This window comes from Lynx canadensis, chromosome C2, assembly GCF_007474595.2.
Source record: "Lynx canadensis isolate LIC74 chromosome C2, mLynCan4.pri.v2, whole genome shotgun sequence".
NCBI classification, from domain to species: domain Eukaryota; kingdom Metazoa; phylum Chordata; class Mammalia; order Carnivora; family Felidae; genus Lynx; species Lynx canadensis.
Window position 1 is genome coordinate 47,707,662 of NC_044311.2, and position 18,339 is coordinate 47,726,000.

Sequence of the window (18,339 nt, forward strand, 5' to 3'; positions counted from 1 at the left end):
GCAACAGCAGCAGGACTGCTACTACAATTATCTTTTGAAAATACAAATATGAACCCATCACCCAAGTTCCAGCATATCTTTCCTTTGACTAAAAGAAACCATTTGATGTTTTTAATTTAGCACATTAGATCCTTTGCAACCCAGCTATCATCTACCCATCAGATCTTGTTCCTGACAAGTTCTGATTCCCTGTAGGCACAGTCACATTCACAGGGACTCCTTTGCAAATACCTCAGGAAATAACTTAAAAAAAATATTCTTTGAATGTTTATTTATTTTTGAGAGAAAGAGAGAGAGAGAGAGAGAGAGAGAGAGAGAGCACGTGCAACTGGGGGAGGGGCAGAGAGAGAGGGAGACACAGATTCCCAAGCAGGCTCCAGGCTTCCAGCTGTCAGCACAGAGCGTGACGCGGGGCTCAAGCTTGTGAACCATGAGATCACCACCCGAGCCGAAGTTGGATGCCTACCTGACTGAGCCACCCATGCGCCCCGGGAAATCACTTTTAAAAAACCCTAGAACCTACTTCTATTCTACCATACAAGACAGTGTTGTAGAACTATCTGTTCATTCACCTTTTCTTCCTAACAGATTGTGGTTTTAGGTGGACAGGGATTGGATTTTTTTCACAGACACCTTCATTCTAATGGCAGACCTTAGCTCAGAGGCTGGACTGCAGCATGTTCCTATAAATGGTTTAAATGTAATCCTCCCGAGGTGTTTTCACTTTTAGAAGTATATGTTTGACTAGTGCTTGCCATAGGTTAAGGACTGGGGTAGGATGAGAAGGTTGTGGCTATAAAGAAAACGGTGGTTATATGAAGCTATATACACACACAAATGAGTGGCTGTGAAATGGGGGGAAATCTCAATAAATTCTGTAGATATATTTTAAAAAAAAAGAAGTATGTATTTGTGAATTCACGTAAATTTCTAATTGACAGAGTTTCAGCCTCTAGTAAAATAAAGTGAATGAATTTGGGAAGAAAAAAATAAATAGTTGCTATTTTAGAGTACAGGGACCATCATCACAACCGAGCGACTGCCCCCTCCCCCCCCATTTGTCCTCAGAGTCACCCTCACCAAGGGGATCCCATGGTTTACAGCTCTTGCTTCTTTCTGGACCCAGAGGCTCACTATCACGTCCAACATTTTCGTGGCCACCATCAGTGAGGCTTCAGGTCTGAGGAGGGAAGCAGGTGCAAGAGAAACTGCCCAACTACAAGTCAATTGCAAATTGTTTGAAAGTTAATGACTAAGAGGTAGTACCTGGTGCAACCATGTTTCTGTATCTACCACATGTGGGGAGCAGAGAAGGGTTTCAAGGAGAGTGACACAGACTCTGAAATGTGTCACTTCAAGTTAAACCATTTCATTGAATGCAAAAGACTTGTAAAGATAAACAAATAGCTTTTAGCATAAAATAAATGCCAATGGTTCAGCGAAGGTCCTATCAGAAAGATACAATTTTAAAACTTCTCTGATCTGTCCTTGGAAACCCCTCAACCCGTGAGACACATTCAATCTGAATTTCAAGAAAAAAGAAAAGTAAAACTAAAAACAACAAATGCAAATTTCATTAGATATTTTTTAAAAGGTTATTTGTAATTCATGAATTCGTATTGTTTTTTTAATTCTGGTTAGCAAAACAGTTTCATTTTGATTACTATTTTCATTTGGACAGAAGTCCTTGAAATTGAGAAATAAAGATTTGATTATCTATGGATGATAACCACTTTCCAAACCTGGTCTTATTTCAATTTACTAAACAGGACATTGTGGACTCATTTCATGTTCTCATTGCAGGTACTACAAATTCATTTTTAAATGGGTCTAAAACAGGGGATCAATGATGAGAACAGTGGTACCTCAAAGCAGCCAAAAGACAACCAGATGTGGGTCCCATTTATTTCTCTGCACTATTTATACTGTTGACCTATTTGGATATCATTTCTGAATTATCCAGCCCTCAACACTTTGTATTAAGTTTGGTTCTCAATAAGCATTGGTTGAATATTAAATAAAGGAAGAAAATCAAGCATTTTAAAATGCTGGGGAGAAAATACATCATAAATGTAGGTGGTTACCAGTGAACTAAAAATAAAGCCAGCGAACGTGTTAGTTCCCATAGACTGCCAATATGGGTAGTTCTTATTTGAGGAAAGAGTTGGATTTGATAGCACAGGGGAAAAGTATTAAGTTAAGAAAAAGTCAGGTCCATTCTTATTTCTGAGGCCCCTTCACATATCAGCCTGGATTTATTTATTAGGTTAGTTTGGTGTCCCAAGCCAAGGGAATGTACATATGAAGGAAGAGAGAGCAGGACAGTAACCTAGGGGAATAAGTAGCAGGTAAGAGCAAAATTTGGAGAAAAAAAGTTGCTGAAAATAATTCTGCACTGGATACATTTGCCTGAGGGTACACTCAAATTCCAGCATTTTGGGGTCTTTGGGACATGGAAACAAAACCTTTCCTTTTTTACTAACTTATTTCAATGGAAATGATGCTAGTATACTAATAAAATTTTGGAAAATGCTTCTTGTGATAGGCAACACATTTTATTTTATTTTATTTTTTTATGACTTGGACTTTTTGATTGATCATTTAAATTTTAGTTAACATACAGTGCAATATTGGTTTCCAGAGTAGAATTCAGTGATTCATCACATACATACGACACCCAGGGCTCATCCCAAGTGCCCTCCTTAATGCCCATCCCCCACCTAGCCCATCCCCCACCCACCTCCTTCCATCAACCCTCAGTTTGTTCTCTACCTTTGAGCTTCTTGTGGTTTACCTCCCTTCCTGTTTGTTCCTCTGTTTTGTTCCTCAAATTCCACATATGAGTGAAATCATACGGTATTGTCTTTCTCTGATTGACTTATTTTGCTTTTTAAAAACTTGGGGAGGGAGGTGAAAGCCTAACCAGATTTTGATTAGATTAACTTCAAATGTCAGTTTAGCTTCTGTCTTGGTTCTCCTTTGAGTTGACTTCTCAAAGCCAAACCTATTTTGTGTCACGTTGGGTTAGAAACTGTATTAACACCTAGTATTTTAAAAGAATCCAGAGCCTGAATGAAATTAGAACTGTAATGAGATCTAGGGCACTATCAGTAACATTTGAATAGCTTTTCTTCAGCAGACCTGCCACATAGTTTAAATAAACTCCTCCAGAAGGTATTGTAAGATCTTTCTGGTTAAGTGCACTAAAATTCAGTTAAGTATTCTGGGCTGAGCCTTTTTTTTTTTAAACAAATAGAAGCAGAGAGGCCAGATTCCAGCATTAGCCGCCATGGCCCACTTTTGAATTCCTGGCAACTGAAGATTGTGTGATAAGTATCTTCGGCCCAAGTTACAAATTCAAAGTTTTCTTCAATGAGAGTGAAAAACAGGCACAAGGGTTTATCTTCTATCAGATGGCATGGCTGCTATCTTCAGGGCTGGTGGAGTCAATGGAGATTAGGAGAAAGGCAGGTATTTAGATAAAGACGAGTTTATCGGGATGGGAGTTTTACCATTGGATATTCAATCTAGCTTTTAAAAATCCAAAAAGAACCAGTTTAATTGGTCTTTCTTGGAATTACTATATGGTATGTGTAGGGTACTTCATGTGGTAATGATGTACTGCAATATTCTGTAGGTCAAGATCAAAAAGAAAACTTTGAAATTGATTCATTAAGACAATGAAACTTCATATGAGCAATATCTCCTGTTTCTCTCTTTAAATAAATTCTTTTTCCTGGTCTTTGTTTATATTATGGTGGTTGCTTCTCTTGTAATGTAACTCTACACAGGGTTTGAAGAAGTGGCACACCCATTTTCAATCATAAATTTTTTTAAAAGTAAATATATAAGGAGTATTATAAAAAACTATAGCTCCTCTATGCCTAGAAACATAGATGACTTAATATATTTCTTTTGCTTTTTCTTTTCCTTAACAATTTAATTTTTCCATTATAATTGGTATGTCAGTTTTTATTTATAGACGATTACTTCATATATCTAAAGTGTTCATATTTTAATTTTTAAAACGTACATTGCAATCCAGAGAAATAATATAATATAGTTTGTTAAGATATTTCCAAATGCAGAAATTAGTAGATAGAACAATAAGGATAATTCTATGTATATTATTAAGGAGTCTGTACAGCCTGACACAGTCATAGAAAATATTATTTTTTTCTTTGTAAAGAAGTAATTCAGAAGCACAAGATATGGTGCTATTATGCTATTGTATTTTGATTAATTTTCTTTACTTCTGCACTAATTAACTCGGGTTGTAAATTTTAAGAGTATACAAAGAAAACACAGGAAGATATAACTCATCGCAGATCTTTAATTTGTTAACAATTATAAGTAGGCACTAGAGACAAATTATGATGGGCTCTCACCTCCCCTTTTTCAAGAAACTATTTGGCAAGTTGCTCTGACCCTATACCCTTTGCCAGCTTTTCTCCTAATGACCAAAAACTATTTATTCTGCAATAGTGTTTGCTCACTCTATATCAAGTCAGGTGGCTGGCATCTTCAAACTACTACTATGAGGGTCATACATATTTATTAGGTTGAAAAGATTGTCTCATATAAAAAACTAATTATTTACATTTGTTGTGTGGGAGGAAGAAGTACAGAGACATTCCTTAGCAACTAATAGAGTTTTCTAAAGTCTTCATTTTTAAATCTCCTTTGACTATCCAGCAGTAATGATTCCTCCAGGGATTTGGGCATGTTACTTTCTCATTCCTGTACATGCAGAATGACAAATAGCTAAATAGCAAGTTCTACGGCAAAGTGCTGTTCTAGGCACTTTACTTATATTAATAATTTAATCTTTCCAACAACACTGAGGCAAGTGTACTATTAATAGCTCCATTTCACAGTCAGGAAAATGAGGTGTAGAGAGGTTGAATAACTTGGTCAAGGTTACTGCTGATAATGGTGAGGCCAGGATTCCCATTTGGGCAGTCTTGCTCCAGAGCCCATGTTCTTCACCACTTTTGCTTTTTCCTACATGTCAGGCATCTTAGACGCCAAGGCAGGAAGTGAAAATACACAATGCAACATGCTGTCTTCCAGTATGAAGTAAGAGAGAGAGGACTAATGAAGAATTCACATTCATCATCTTGACATGGAAAAGTGGGAAAAAAAATGGGGGAAAGAAATCAGTCCTATGCGATCGCTTATTCAAGAGTCAGTGTTTGTGCTCCTTCCTCTTGCAATTACAGCATACACTGACACTGCATGGAACCTCATTATCTCATCTTAAACAATTTCTCAGAAAATATGCCTTCTTCATGTTAGAGATATCATGGTTATCTTACACTTGAGAGCTTACATACTTGTTTATAGTAGTATGTAGTTTTGCAATTCCTTAAACTGCTTTCAGCCTTTTGAGAAAGGGGATCATTAGTCTTAAGGTCACTTCAAAAGCAGCCATCTGTCAAATCTTAGGATACGACAGAATATGGATCAGATATCTAGAGCAGGGAGGGCAGAAGAAGCAAGAGAGGGATCTGGAGCTAGAGGGCCCCATGGGGCTGACACGGGCTGGAACAAAGTTTTGTCTAACCAGTAGATTCCAGGAACACAGGAGCATGCAATGTTGTGAAGTGAAAAGAACATGGGATTCAGAGCCAGGAGGCCTGGGTCTAAGCACTGGTGCTACAAATGCTAACTCCATGAGCTCATGTGACTTATTTAACTTCTCAGATTTCTGGATTTCTTTGAGGCTACTAGGATTAAATAAGGGAGTAGATATAAATATGCTCTGTGAACTATAAATTATTAAATACATTTAAGCTCATTTAAAAAAAAAAGATGGATGGTGAACACTAAATTAGGCAAACAAGCTGATTCTGAATCTCTGATGTGACATTATAGTGGTGTATTATTCAGTGGTCAAGATTCGTGATGAGTAATCCAGATCCAAGCAATAGCTGGAATCTTAGATCTCAAGGACATCTGTGAGCAGTTACCAGAACTCTAGCCATTGGGCTAGGTTCAGGCAGAAAGCCCCAGTTTTAAATGTTAAGAGGCTAGGCAAAACTTTGGTTATTTAAACAAGGAGAAACAAGGCCAGTGGCCAGACACTGGGTCATAATATTATCTGGGAGAACAGCAAGGATTCCCAATATTTGGACTACAGAGCTTTAAATCTTTTTTGACTAAATAGGTAGGGTTGAGGCTGCAGATAGGGCTCTGGCCTTGGGATATATGGGCTGCCAAATCTGGGAACCTGATACTAGTCTCCTAAACTAATGGACCACACATGATTCTTGGATTACAAAAATGGAGACAGCTTTGAGGGGGTGGAAAATGAGGACTCAAAGGTGACTTTGTGGTTTTCAGCCAGAGTGACTGGGGCCACAGATATCTCATTTACAAAGGTTGCAGGGTGGGGGCCAAAGGCAAGAAAGAAGGGACATGGGAGAAGAGTAATATTCTGAAAAGGCAGGATCATGGTTGGGTAGTCATGAGATGCTATTGATATTGGAGGCCTAGAACTCAGAAGGAAAATTAGGACCAGAGGTAGGAGTATGAGAAAGTGTTCACAGAATCCTTGTCTCTAAGCCCTTGGAAAGTGTTTCGTTTCCTGGGGCTGCTGCAACAAAGTACTACAAACTGGGTAGCTTAAACAACAGAAATTTACTGTCTCTAAGTTGTGGAGGCTATATGTCTGAAATCAAGGTATAAGCAGGGTTGGTTCCTTCCTGAGAGCTTTAAGGGAGAATCTATTACATTACTCTTTCCTAGCTTCTGGTAACCTCAGATGTTCTTTGGTTTGTAGATTTCATTCTCTTTGTACATTATCATAGTCTTCCCTTTATTCATGTCTGTGTGCAAATTTCTCCCTGTTATAAGGATATAGTTATATTGAATTAGGACATGCACAAATGACTTCACCTTAATTTGATTATTTGCAAAGACGCTATTTTCACATAAGATTACATTCACAGGTACTAGGAGTTAAGACTTCAACATCTTTTTGCAGGACACAATTCAGCCCATAAGATAAAAGAAAGATGGCTCTTGAAGTCTGTAGAACAAACCAAGACAGAAGTTGGAGTAAGACCTTTGAAGTTGTGAGCATGAGGAAAGGCACAGAAGACTGAAGAAAGAGATGCCACAATCTCTCAGAAATAGAAGAAGAAACGAGAAAAGTGCAGTAGCCAAGGGAAGGAGAGTTCCTCAGAGGAAGAATAATGAATTTAAGTGATAGATAAAAAGGAAATATAGAACGAGGACTGAGAAAAGATAATTGGATTTGGTAATTAGAAGGCCACTGATGTCCATTATAAGACATGTCTATGACCTAGTGTTTCTGAGACAACCACCATGGGCTCGATTTTAGTTAGTGTGGGCTGCTATAATAAAGTGTCATAGACTGGCTTATAAACAACAGGGATTTATTTCTCAAGCTCTGGAAGCTGGAGGTTCAAGATCAGTGTGTCAGCATGACAGGGTTCTGGTGAGAGGCTGCTTCCAGTGCATAGGTTGCTCAATTCACATTATACCCTCACCTGTGGAGAACAGAGATGGCAAGCTATCTCTTGTAACTCTTATGTGGGCATTCATTCCACTCATGAGGATCCACCCTCAAGATTTTGTCTAATCCTAATTACTTCCCAAAGGCCCCTCTCCTAAAACCATCATATGGAGGGATGGGCTTTCAAATATATGAATTTAGGGGGGACAAAAATATTCAGTTCATCACAGACTCAAGTCTAAGCTCATTCATTATCATAGGATGTTGGTACAATACTTAAACCCTCTATGTCTCAATATCCTTATAAGTAAAATGAGGATAATAATAATAGTACCTACCTCATAGTTATGAATATTAAATACATTGTGCTTAAAATAGTGTCATGTTACTTTTATGTACCAAAAACACTATCAACAGAGTGAAAGACAACACATGGAAAGGGAGAAAATGTTTACAAATCATATATCTGGTGAGAACATATATAAAGAACACAGAATATACAAATAACTCCTATGAGTCAACATCAACTTGACTGAATGACTTCATTAAAAGACTTAATTAAACAATGGGCCAAGGGCTTGAATAGACATTTCCTCAAAGAAGAAAAATGAATGGCCAATAAGCACATAAAAAATTCTCAGTATCACTAAATCAAAACCATAATGATACACCACTTCATGCCCCTTAGGGTAGTTATTATAAAAATAATAATAATAAGTGTTGGTGAGGATGTGGACAACTTGGAATCCTTGCATATTGGTGGTAGGAATGTAAAATGAGCAGCTACTGGTGAAAACAGTATAGGAATTACTCAAAAAAAAGCAAAAAATGGGGACACTTCAGTGGCTCAGTCAGTTGAGCGTCTGACTTGATCTCATGGTTCTCAAGTTCAAGCCCTGTGTCGGGCTCTGTGCTGAAAGTTCAGAGCCTGGAGCCTGCTTCAGATTTGGTGTCTTCATCTCTCTCTGTCCCTCGCCTGCTCACACTCTGTCTATCACTCAAAACTAAACATAGGGGCTCCTGGGCGGCTCAGTTGGTTGAGCTTCCAACTTCAGCTCAGGTATTGATCTCACTGTTAATGAGTTCAAGCCCCACATCAGGCTCTGTGCTGACACCTCAGAGCCTGAAGCCTGCTTCAGATCCTGTGTCTATCTCTCTCTCTCTCTCTCTCTGCCCCTACCCTGCTTGCACTCTCTCTCTCAAAAAAAAAACCATAAATAAAATAAAATAAAATAAAATAAAATAAAATAAAATAATTAAATAAACATTTTTAAAAAAAGAAAAAAGAAAAAAAAATAGAAATACCAAATGATCTGGCAATTCTGCTTCTGGGTATGTACCCAAAATAAGTGAAAACCAGGACTTGAACAGATATTTGTACACCCATATTCATAGTGGCATTGTTTACAATAGCCAAAAAGTAGAAGCAATGCAAGTGTCCATCAACAGATGGATAAATAAACAAATTGTGGTACATACATAATGGAATATCATTCAGCCTTAAAAGGCAAGGAAGTTCTGACAGATGGTACAACATAAACTTTGAAAACATTATGCTAAATGAAAAATAAGCCAGACACAAAAGGACAAATATTGTATGATTTCAGTTATGGGAAGTACCAGGATGAGTCAAATCCATAGAGGCAGTAGGTTAGTAGTTTCCAGGGACTGGGTGAGTGTGTGGAGGGAGAGCTGGGATTAGAGGAGATAGGGGATTATTGTTTAATGGATACAGAGTTTCAGTTCAAGGAGATGAAAAAGTTTTGGGGAATGGATGGTAGTGATGGTTGCACAGCAATATGAATGTACTTAGTGCCACAAAACTGTACTCTTAAAAATGGTGAAAATAATAAAGTTTCATGTTACATATAAAAATATACATTTTACCACAGTAAAAAAAACATACTAAACTAAGGTTTAAAAAACTGTTATGAAGGTATTATCTCATGTAAGGTTGATTATAGAAGGTTTAAAGAATAAATGGCAGACATGGAAAAGAAAGCAGTGACTGAAATCTATCACTCAGCAAGTGTATGGGGACAGAACATAGGATGTAGTCCTCTGAGGGAGGGGCTTGGAAACAGGGAGGAGTTTGGGGAAAGACATATATCAACCTTTATAGTCTCTTACCACTTAGGGGATCTGAAAGATTGTTTTTGAAACTTCTAATTGCTGAACCTTTATTTCATGGAAATAAAATATTAAATACACCTTTAAAAAAACAACATCATTTAAGCCATTTGTCTTTGCTTGAAAGAGATAAAAGACATAAACCTAGCTTTACACTAAGACCATCTTGTGCCAAGGGAATGTTTTTTCCTGTTAGGTGGCATATTCACAGTCTTTTTTTTTTTTTTTAACATTTATTCATTTTTTGAGAGACAGAGAGACAGAGCGTGAGTAGGGGAGGGGCAGAGAAAGAGGGAGACACAGAATCCAAAGCAAGCTCCAGGCTCTGAACTGACAGCACAGAGCCCAACGCAGGGTTTGAACTCACAAACTGTGAGATCATGACCTGAGCTGAAGTTGGACACTTAACCCACTGAGCCATCTAGGTGCCCCTCTCACAGTCTTAACTGTAATAAAGTTGGATCATGATGTGCCTAACTGTGGGGATAATTCTATTGGCTTAAAGTTCAGCAGGTAGCTTCCTTAATATTGACTTTGGAAATAACTGGAGTAGGTTTTACTGATTAATTGCATCTAAGTGAGTATTGTGAAAGGCTCTTAAACTCCAAGATCAAAAAATTCCGAGTAATATGAAAATTAATGTTTAGATTTAGGAATATTCCTAGCCAAAAACAGAAATGTAAAAACAATGATCACATGTGATTACCTCCAAATTCAAGACTTTGGCAGAATTATTCTGAAATTAAATCTAAAGAATTAAAATAACCAAATGGGGAAGAGAAATGAAAGCTCTAAGGCTTTAATTATTTGTGTACTCTCATAATTTTGCTAAAATATCTTTTAATTGGAGAGTTAAAGGTATGTTCAGCTTCTTAGACAACTCAAGCTAAGTAAGTACAGTCCTGCCTTTTTAGTAATTTCACAGCCTTATATTTACTGAACTGTGATGTTAAAGTTAAATCCTCAAATTAGTTTTGAGAACACTGCACAGTTGTTGAAATACAGTGAAATAATGTTAAGCATTTTATTTTTAGATATAAGAGGCCATTATGTATTCAAATGTTGATATAGCTGAAACAAATTTCATTGGTCAATTCACATTAAAAAAACATTTTACATTAATGTGTTTAAAAAATTAGTTTCCCTAAACTTTATCATCTCATGCTTCTTTCATTTAATAGGGAATAACAGGTTCTTTACTCCCACTCTACTTTCCTAGGATTAAGATCCTGGATAATTGTGCCAGATTTTAAATCCCAGCTAGATATAAATAGAAATTCAGATTTTCAGATGAGATTAGCAATGAGCTTTATCTTTTCTTTATATCATATACTAGTGGCTTGGATAATGGGTTCCAAAAATATTATATCCTAATCTCTGGAACTTTTATTTAGAAAATGGGCCTTTAACATGTCATTGTATTAACAATTTGAGATGAAGGGATTATCCTGTATTGTCTGTATAGGCTCTAAATGTCATGACATGTATCTTTATAGAAAAGATGCTCAAGAGGAAGCTTGAGAAACACACAAAGGAGAAAAACATATGAAGGCAGAGACAGAGATTGGAGTGAAGGGGCCACAAGCTAAAGGGTGCCTGCAGGCACCCAAAGCTGGAAGAGGCAAGGATTTCTCCCTCTAACCTCCAGAGAGGGGACAGCACTGATGACTCCTTAATTGTAGCTCAATGATGTTTGCTTTGGACTTCTGGCCTCCAGAACTGTAAAAGAATATATTTCTGCTGTTTTAAGTCCCCCACGTGTGGTCATTTGTTTCAGCAGCCATTGGAATCTAAAACAAACATAAGACTTTGCAGTGACAATTTTTCACGCAATCGTTTTAATGTTGTAGGTGCTTCTGACATCTTCATAAAACCCTGGAGGGGAATAGTCCTATGAGTTAAATTCCAGTAATTCCATATTTAGGGACATATAAAGAACTAAAAAGAATGTTGCTGACATGAAAGAATCAATGTAAGTGGTATTCAATTGCATAAAATATTTCATTAGCCTACATAGTGTTTTTGTAAGGCTAGGAGGAAATTTCATAAATGTCAGAAAAATCAACACCACTCGAGTATTTTAATCTTTCCTCCCATTCATTACTTAAAAATATTTTTCAAATTATAAAAACAGCATAATCATATTGAATAACTTTGTAAAACAGGAAAGAACCAACTCAAAATCTTCAATACAACTACTATCATCACTCTGATATAATCACTTATACTTCCTTTTTCTTTTCCTTCTTTTCCTTCTTAACGTTTATTTATTCTTGAGAGACAGAGCATGAGCAGGATAAAGGCAAAGAGAGAAGGAGACACAGAATCCGAAGCAGGCTCCAGGCTCTGAGCTGTCAGCATAGAGCCTGGGGGCTCCAGCCCACAAACTGTGAGATCATGACCTGAGCCGACATTGGATGCTCAACCGACTGAGCTACCCAGGCGCCCCTACACTTTCTTTTTAATGGAAGTAATCATTCAACACCTATACTTTAACATATTGATTTTTTTCACTTAGTGTGCAACTTTTGCTATTCTTATGTAGTCTTTATAAGTATTATTTTAAAAGATAGTTTAAATTACTATCGAGTGAGTGGGTAAACGATTACTCAAGTATTCTCTTGTCAGAACTATGCATACTACCTTCTATTTTTTTAAGGCACCCATAGATGTCATCTTTTAAAAACTCCCTTATTGGGGCACCTGGGTGGCTCAGTCTGTTTGAGCGTCCAACTTCAGCTCAGAGCATGATCTCACAGTTTGTGGGTTCGAGCCCCGAGTCGGGCTCTGTGCTGACCGATCTGAGCCTGGAGCCTGCTTCCCATTCTGTGTCTCCCTCTCTCCCTGCCCCTCCCCCACTCATGTTCTGTCTCTGTCTCTCAAAAATAAGTAAAAATGTTTAAAAAAATAATTTAAAATCTCCTTTACTTAACATTAAAGAAATTGGGACTGATAGCCTAGAGTTTCTGAATCTCAGCACTGTTGACTCTTTGGGTCAGATAATACTTTGTTTTTGGGGGCTGTCTTGGTACACTGTAGAATGTTTAGCAGCATATCTGGTTTCTACCTAATTAGATGCTAGTAGCTTCTCTCTCATACAGTTGTGGCACCAAAAATTTTTGCAGACATTGCCACTTGTCACCTGGCAGGGAAAGTCAGTCCTTTTTGATAATCACTGCCATAGAAGCTCACGTTCAATAATTGGACAATCCAATGTTAAAATTCAACATCAGTGGGGCGCCTGGGTGGCGCAGTCGGTTAAGCGTCCGACATCAGCCAGGTCACGATCTCGCGGTCCGTGAGTTCGAGCCCCGCATCGGGCTCTGGGCTGATGGCTCGGAGCCTGGAGCCTGTTTCCGATTCTGTGTCTCCCTCTCTCTCTGCCCCTCCCCCGTTCATGCTCTGTCTCTCTCTGTCCCAAAAATAAATAAAAAACGTTGAAAAAAAATTAAAAAAAATTCAACATCAGTGCTTTTTATTCCACCTTCAGTAGCCTTATTCCACCATTTCTTTTTTTTTTTAACTTTTTTATGTTTATTTATATTTGACAGAGAGAGAGAGAGAGAACGTGCGCAAGCGCTTGGGTGGGGGAGGGGCAGAGAGACAGATACAGAATCCCAAGTGGGCTCTAGGCTGCCATCTGTCAGCATAGAGCCTGATGTGGGGCTCGAACTCATGAGCAGTGAATTCATGACCTGAGCTGAAGTCAGACGCTTCACCGACTGAGCCACCCAGGCGCCCCGCCATTTCTTTCTTTTTTTTTTTTTTTTTTAATGTTCATTTATTTATTTTGGTGGGGAGAGAAAGAGAGTGCAAGAGAGCAGGGGAAGGGCACAGAGAGAGGGAGAGAGAGAATCCCAAGTAATCTCTGCACTCAGTGCAGCAGAGCTCTATGTGGGGCTCAACCTCAGGACCTGAGATTACAACCTGAGCCAATATCAAGAGTTGGATGCTTAACCTATGAGCCACTCAGGTGCCCCTTACTCCACCATTTCAATAAGAACTTTTCAACTCATGGTGGTAAGATGGTTGCTGCATCCCAGGTATCACATATACATTCCTGACAGGATGATGGGAGACTGGCAAATAATAACATACAAGAACACTCCTCTTAAAGAGGTAATATTTGGGGTGCCTGGGTGGTTCAGTCAGTTAAGTCAGTGACTCTTGATTTTGTCTCAGGTCATGATCTCAGGGTTCTGAGACCAAGCCTTGGGGCTTCATGTTGGGTGTGTAGCCTGCTTAAAATTCTCTCTCTCCCTCTCCCTCTGCCCTTCCCTCTCCCAGCAAGCATTTTCTTGAGAAGAAATGCCATCCCCAGTGGCTCTACCTACATATTATTGGCCAGAAGTGTGTCACATGGCTGTCTCTAGTCATGAAGAAAAGGTGGCTTAGCTCAGCTTTCAGTCTCTATAATAATGTCAGGGAGAAGAGTTGTTCTGAATGGTTTTTGAATAGCCCATTCACTATATTGGCTAAACTTCCCATCCTAGTTCAGCCACTTTCTTGTGGCAGATGGGATGAGCAAGAATTTGGAAGCTGCTAAAAATGTTTTCTCATATATATGTGAAGTTTTTGTGTGCTTTGATTTATTATCTAGAAAGCACTTCATGAAACCCTTTCTAGCTGATTGATTTGCTGATGTCTTTATTCTGTTTTCTCTAAATCAGGAAAATGTATTCATATACAAGTAGTGTCATTGAAAAGACCCAATTAATTTCAGCTGGAAAGGTCACTACTTAAACCAGCAGTTCTTTACCAGTGGTAATAAATATGCCGATCAATTCATATCATTCACAGGCTGACATTTAGAAGATTCTAGTTGGTTTCATTCCCCATCCAGCAATATTCAGCAGTGATGTAAAGAGCTAAGTGCATCTGAGGAGGTAAAGGGCATGGACACATCAGATATACATGAAGGACACAGAACAAGAAGTAGCACAATTCACTAACTAAAACTCTCTGTTTCATTATTTACCAAGACTCTGAGAAATTTTGTTTAATTATGCAGTTTTCCATTTTTCTATTCAAAGAAATGTATCCTTACCCAAGTGTTTGGCCTAAATTGTCTGTCTCAAAAAGACATATGGAAGTCCTAATCCTAGCTTCCGGTGACCTTATTTGGAAATAGTGTCTTTGCAGATGTAATCAAGTAAAAATGAGGTCTTAGGGTGGGCCCTTCATTATGACTTGTGTCCTTATGAGAATAGAAGAGACCCAGACACATGCAAGGAGAAAATCACATGACTACCAATGCGGGGATTGAATTGATGCATTGATAAACCAAGAAACACCAAGGGTTGTCTGCAACACCAAAAGCTAAGAGGAAAGCATGAAACAGATGCTTCTCTAGAGACTTCAGAGAGAGCAGGGCCCTGCCAAACTTTGATTCCAGACTTCTAGCTTCCAGAACTGTGACAGAACACATTTCTGTCATTCAGCACTATTCATTAGTGGTGCTTTGTCACACAGTCCTAGGAATCTAATACACTAAGAATGGAAAAAATAGTAACTTCTCACTCACTGAAAAATCAGTGGTACCTTTTATTAGGCTTTTCAAGAGATAATTTTGGACAAGTTCTTCTATTCCACATGTAAATCCTCTTTCCTTCTATTTAAGTAGACAATTTTCCAGAGTTAATTTCCTTTCCTTTGCATTTATCAAACAAAATCCTTTCCATATCAAATCTCCTTCAGGAGGAAGGGAAGATTTAACCCTGAAAGTCAATATCAAGAGAGTGATCTTTGTATGATTGTGGAGGGTTTGGATGCTTGTGAGAGAGAAAGATTTCACCTAAAAGCTCAAAAGAATGGAATGTCGGAATGGATTGTGTCATAGTTGGCTATCTGTGTTAGTTGGGGTCCTCTGAGAAGACACCAAATCAGGATTAGATGTGCAGGAAATGTATCAGGAGAAATGTCTGAGAAAGATAAAGGGAAGGATAAAGAGAAAGATCTGGAGAAGGCAAGGAAGACCCACATATCAAAATACTGGTCTGACTCCTGTGAAGGAGACAGAAAAGGGAAAAGTTGGATAGGAAGAGTCTCAGGCTTTTGCACAGTTTCCTGAAATATTCAGCCAGGCCAGTGATACAAGGTTAGAATAGGTAGGAGCATCTATTGACATTTTTGCATCCAAGAATAAGTTGACATAAAATACACAATATTTGTTCACATAGTTTCATGAGAGATCTAAACACCAGGTACTTCCAATAAACAGAACCAAGTCATCCAATGTTTATGCAACAGATATTGACAAAATCCCTACATGGCAGGCATTGTGTTAAGAGCTGGGCATACAGTAACTAGTAAAAACAGAAACGACCCTTATTCCCATGGAATTTTCCAGTCCAGTCTAATTCATTCAATTATTTAATCAATTCCTAAATACAAAGTACATTGGTTCAGTTTTGTGCTCTGTGCTTGTTATTCAAGGGAAAGAAAAAGAGAGAGAGGTCACTATCTAATAAAGAAGAGAGAAATGCAATCATTACAGTAACAAAGATGAGATATAAATTAAGTGCTATCAAAAAATCGAGTGGGTGATTCATTCAGCTTAATTCAGCATAAAGTCTTCACAGATAATTTGAACTGAATTTAAGTTTAAAGGATGTACCTTAACTCCTCAGGAGTTCTGAAACTACATGTAAAATGCTGTGTATATGTGCATATATGTTCATTCATTTCTCATGTGGGGCCTGTCTTATTTCTCTAACAATGGATACGGTAAATTAAAAAAAAAATTTAACATTTATTTATTTTTGAAAGACAGAGAGAGAGAGAGCACTATTGGGGGAAGGGAAGAGAGAGAGAAAGAGAGGGAGACACAGAATACGAAGCAGGTTCCAGGCTCTGAGCTGTTAGCACAGAGCCTGACTCAGGGCTTGAACCCGCAAACCGCGAGTTCATGACCTGAGCCGAAGTCAGACGCTTAACTGACTGAACCACCCAAGCGCCCCTGGAGATGGTAAATTTTTAAATATATGGGCCATGATATATGCTATTCTATGGAGCCAAAGAACTTAGAAAACACGCTGAGGCCGATGCTATTATTCAATAATAACAATGAATACCTGCAATGACAATGAGTCCAGTCACCAGAAACAATTCCTGGCTCCCCGGGTGCTGATCACTTTGTCCATGTTTTCAGACCTTGGTGACTCATTGTGAGTTGATATTACAGTATTATGGATGCTAAATAGTATTTCAAATTATTTTCTCGACAAAATACTTTTGCAAATACTAGTTTAAACCACTATGATTTTTTTCTGCAATATATTTCAGAGTCCTTATTTAATATGCTCTGGCATTATGAATCTTAAAAAGTTACCAAAATATGGAGAATTTACCAAATTTCTTTTTTTTTTTTAAAGCATGAAGCATCTTGAGGTACTAGAAATATATATACCTTTAGACACGTGGGATTAAATATCTAATCTTCCCAGGAGTGCTTTTCATTTTGATGGGAAATTCTAGAAGACCAAAAAGGCCTCATGATCTACAACGGGTGACACTCTAATGGTGGAATTTCAGGCACTGAGAAAGTCAGAAAAGTTAGGAAGAGAAGGAGAGACTGTTTTGGCAGGAGCCTGATGTATCCTGCCTGATAACACTGACCCTTTCACCAACCCCATGGAAGCTCACATTAAGAGCTCCAATTCTGCAGCATGCTGTTCTGATTTGGATTCAAGCTGAATTGTTCTATTATTCACAGACTTCATGTTATCACTTGTCCCTCCTCTCCCCCGCTTCAGAGCTGAGCTCTTTCCCTGTGAAACTTCTTGTTGAGCCTAGAAAAACAGTCTCAGAAATTGCATGACTCCTCCATTCGCAGAAATGATATCCTTAGTTTTTAGCCTAAATTCAGGATCTTATCTCAAGAGATGTGACATTGCCTGCCTGGTTGAGGATACTTCAAGGTTATCAAATCAAGAAACATCCATTGAGCAACCAAAATGTGCAAAGTCCCATGCTTAATGTTTGCTTAATGTCATTATTTTCTCTGCCCTTTAGGGGCAATCCAGATTAATAGAACAAACTTTACCTTGGTAGTCTGATTCTTTAATGTTTGACCAAATTATCGTGGAATTGCTTTGAATGCATATAGAAAGCAAAGTATGATCTTTGTTAAGTTTTCCACTAGAACTATTTTCTTTTTAAGTCGTATGTATGATTGTGTCATGATCTGTCCCTAAAAGCTTTCTGCTTCAGAAGAGTGTTGTGTAGTCCATTATTAAAAATGCTCTTCAAAGATGTCTTTTATTGAACATACACACTTGACTATTAGACTGTGATCATTAGTTTTTTATGGATTACCCACAGTCAGTAAATGTTAATAAATGTGGCTGATATATTCTTTTTAAATAATCAATACTAAAGACATTTCACGGATGATTTTCTGGTAGGAATATGTTATTGTCAATCTCAACTTCTCTTTTGAAGACAACATGATTATTGCTATTAATGTAATTCCCTTTTCCCAGGGTTCAATAATGCTATGTAGATATTATTTCACTAATATTGCTTCACTGCAAATTTTTTCAGATACAGGGCAGATGCAATTATCAATATTTAATGACAAAGTGAAGGGTAATGATCAAGATTTCTTTCTATACATTCAATATAGGCAAAGTTATTAATTAGCCTTGGCAGAGCAAAGATTATCCTCTCTTGTTTTGTTTTGTTGCATTTCCATTAGGATAGTAAGTTGATCACACTGAGTTGAG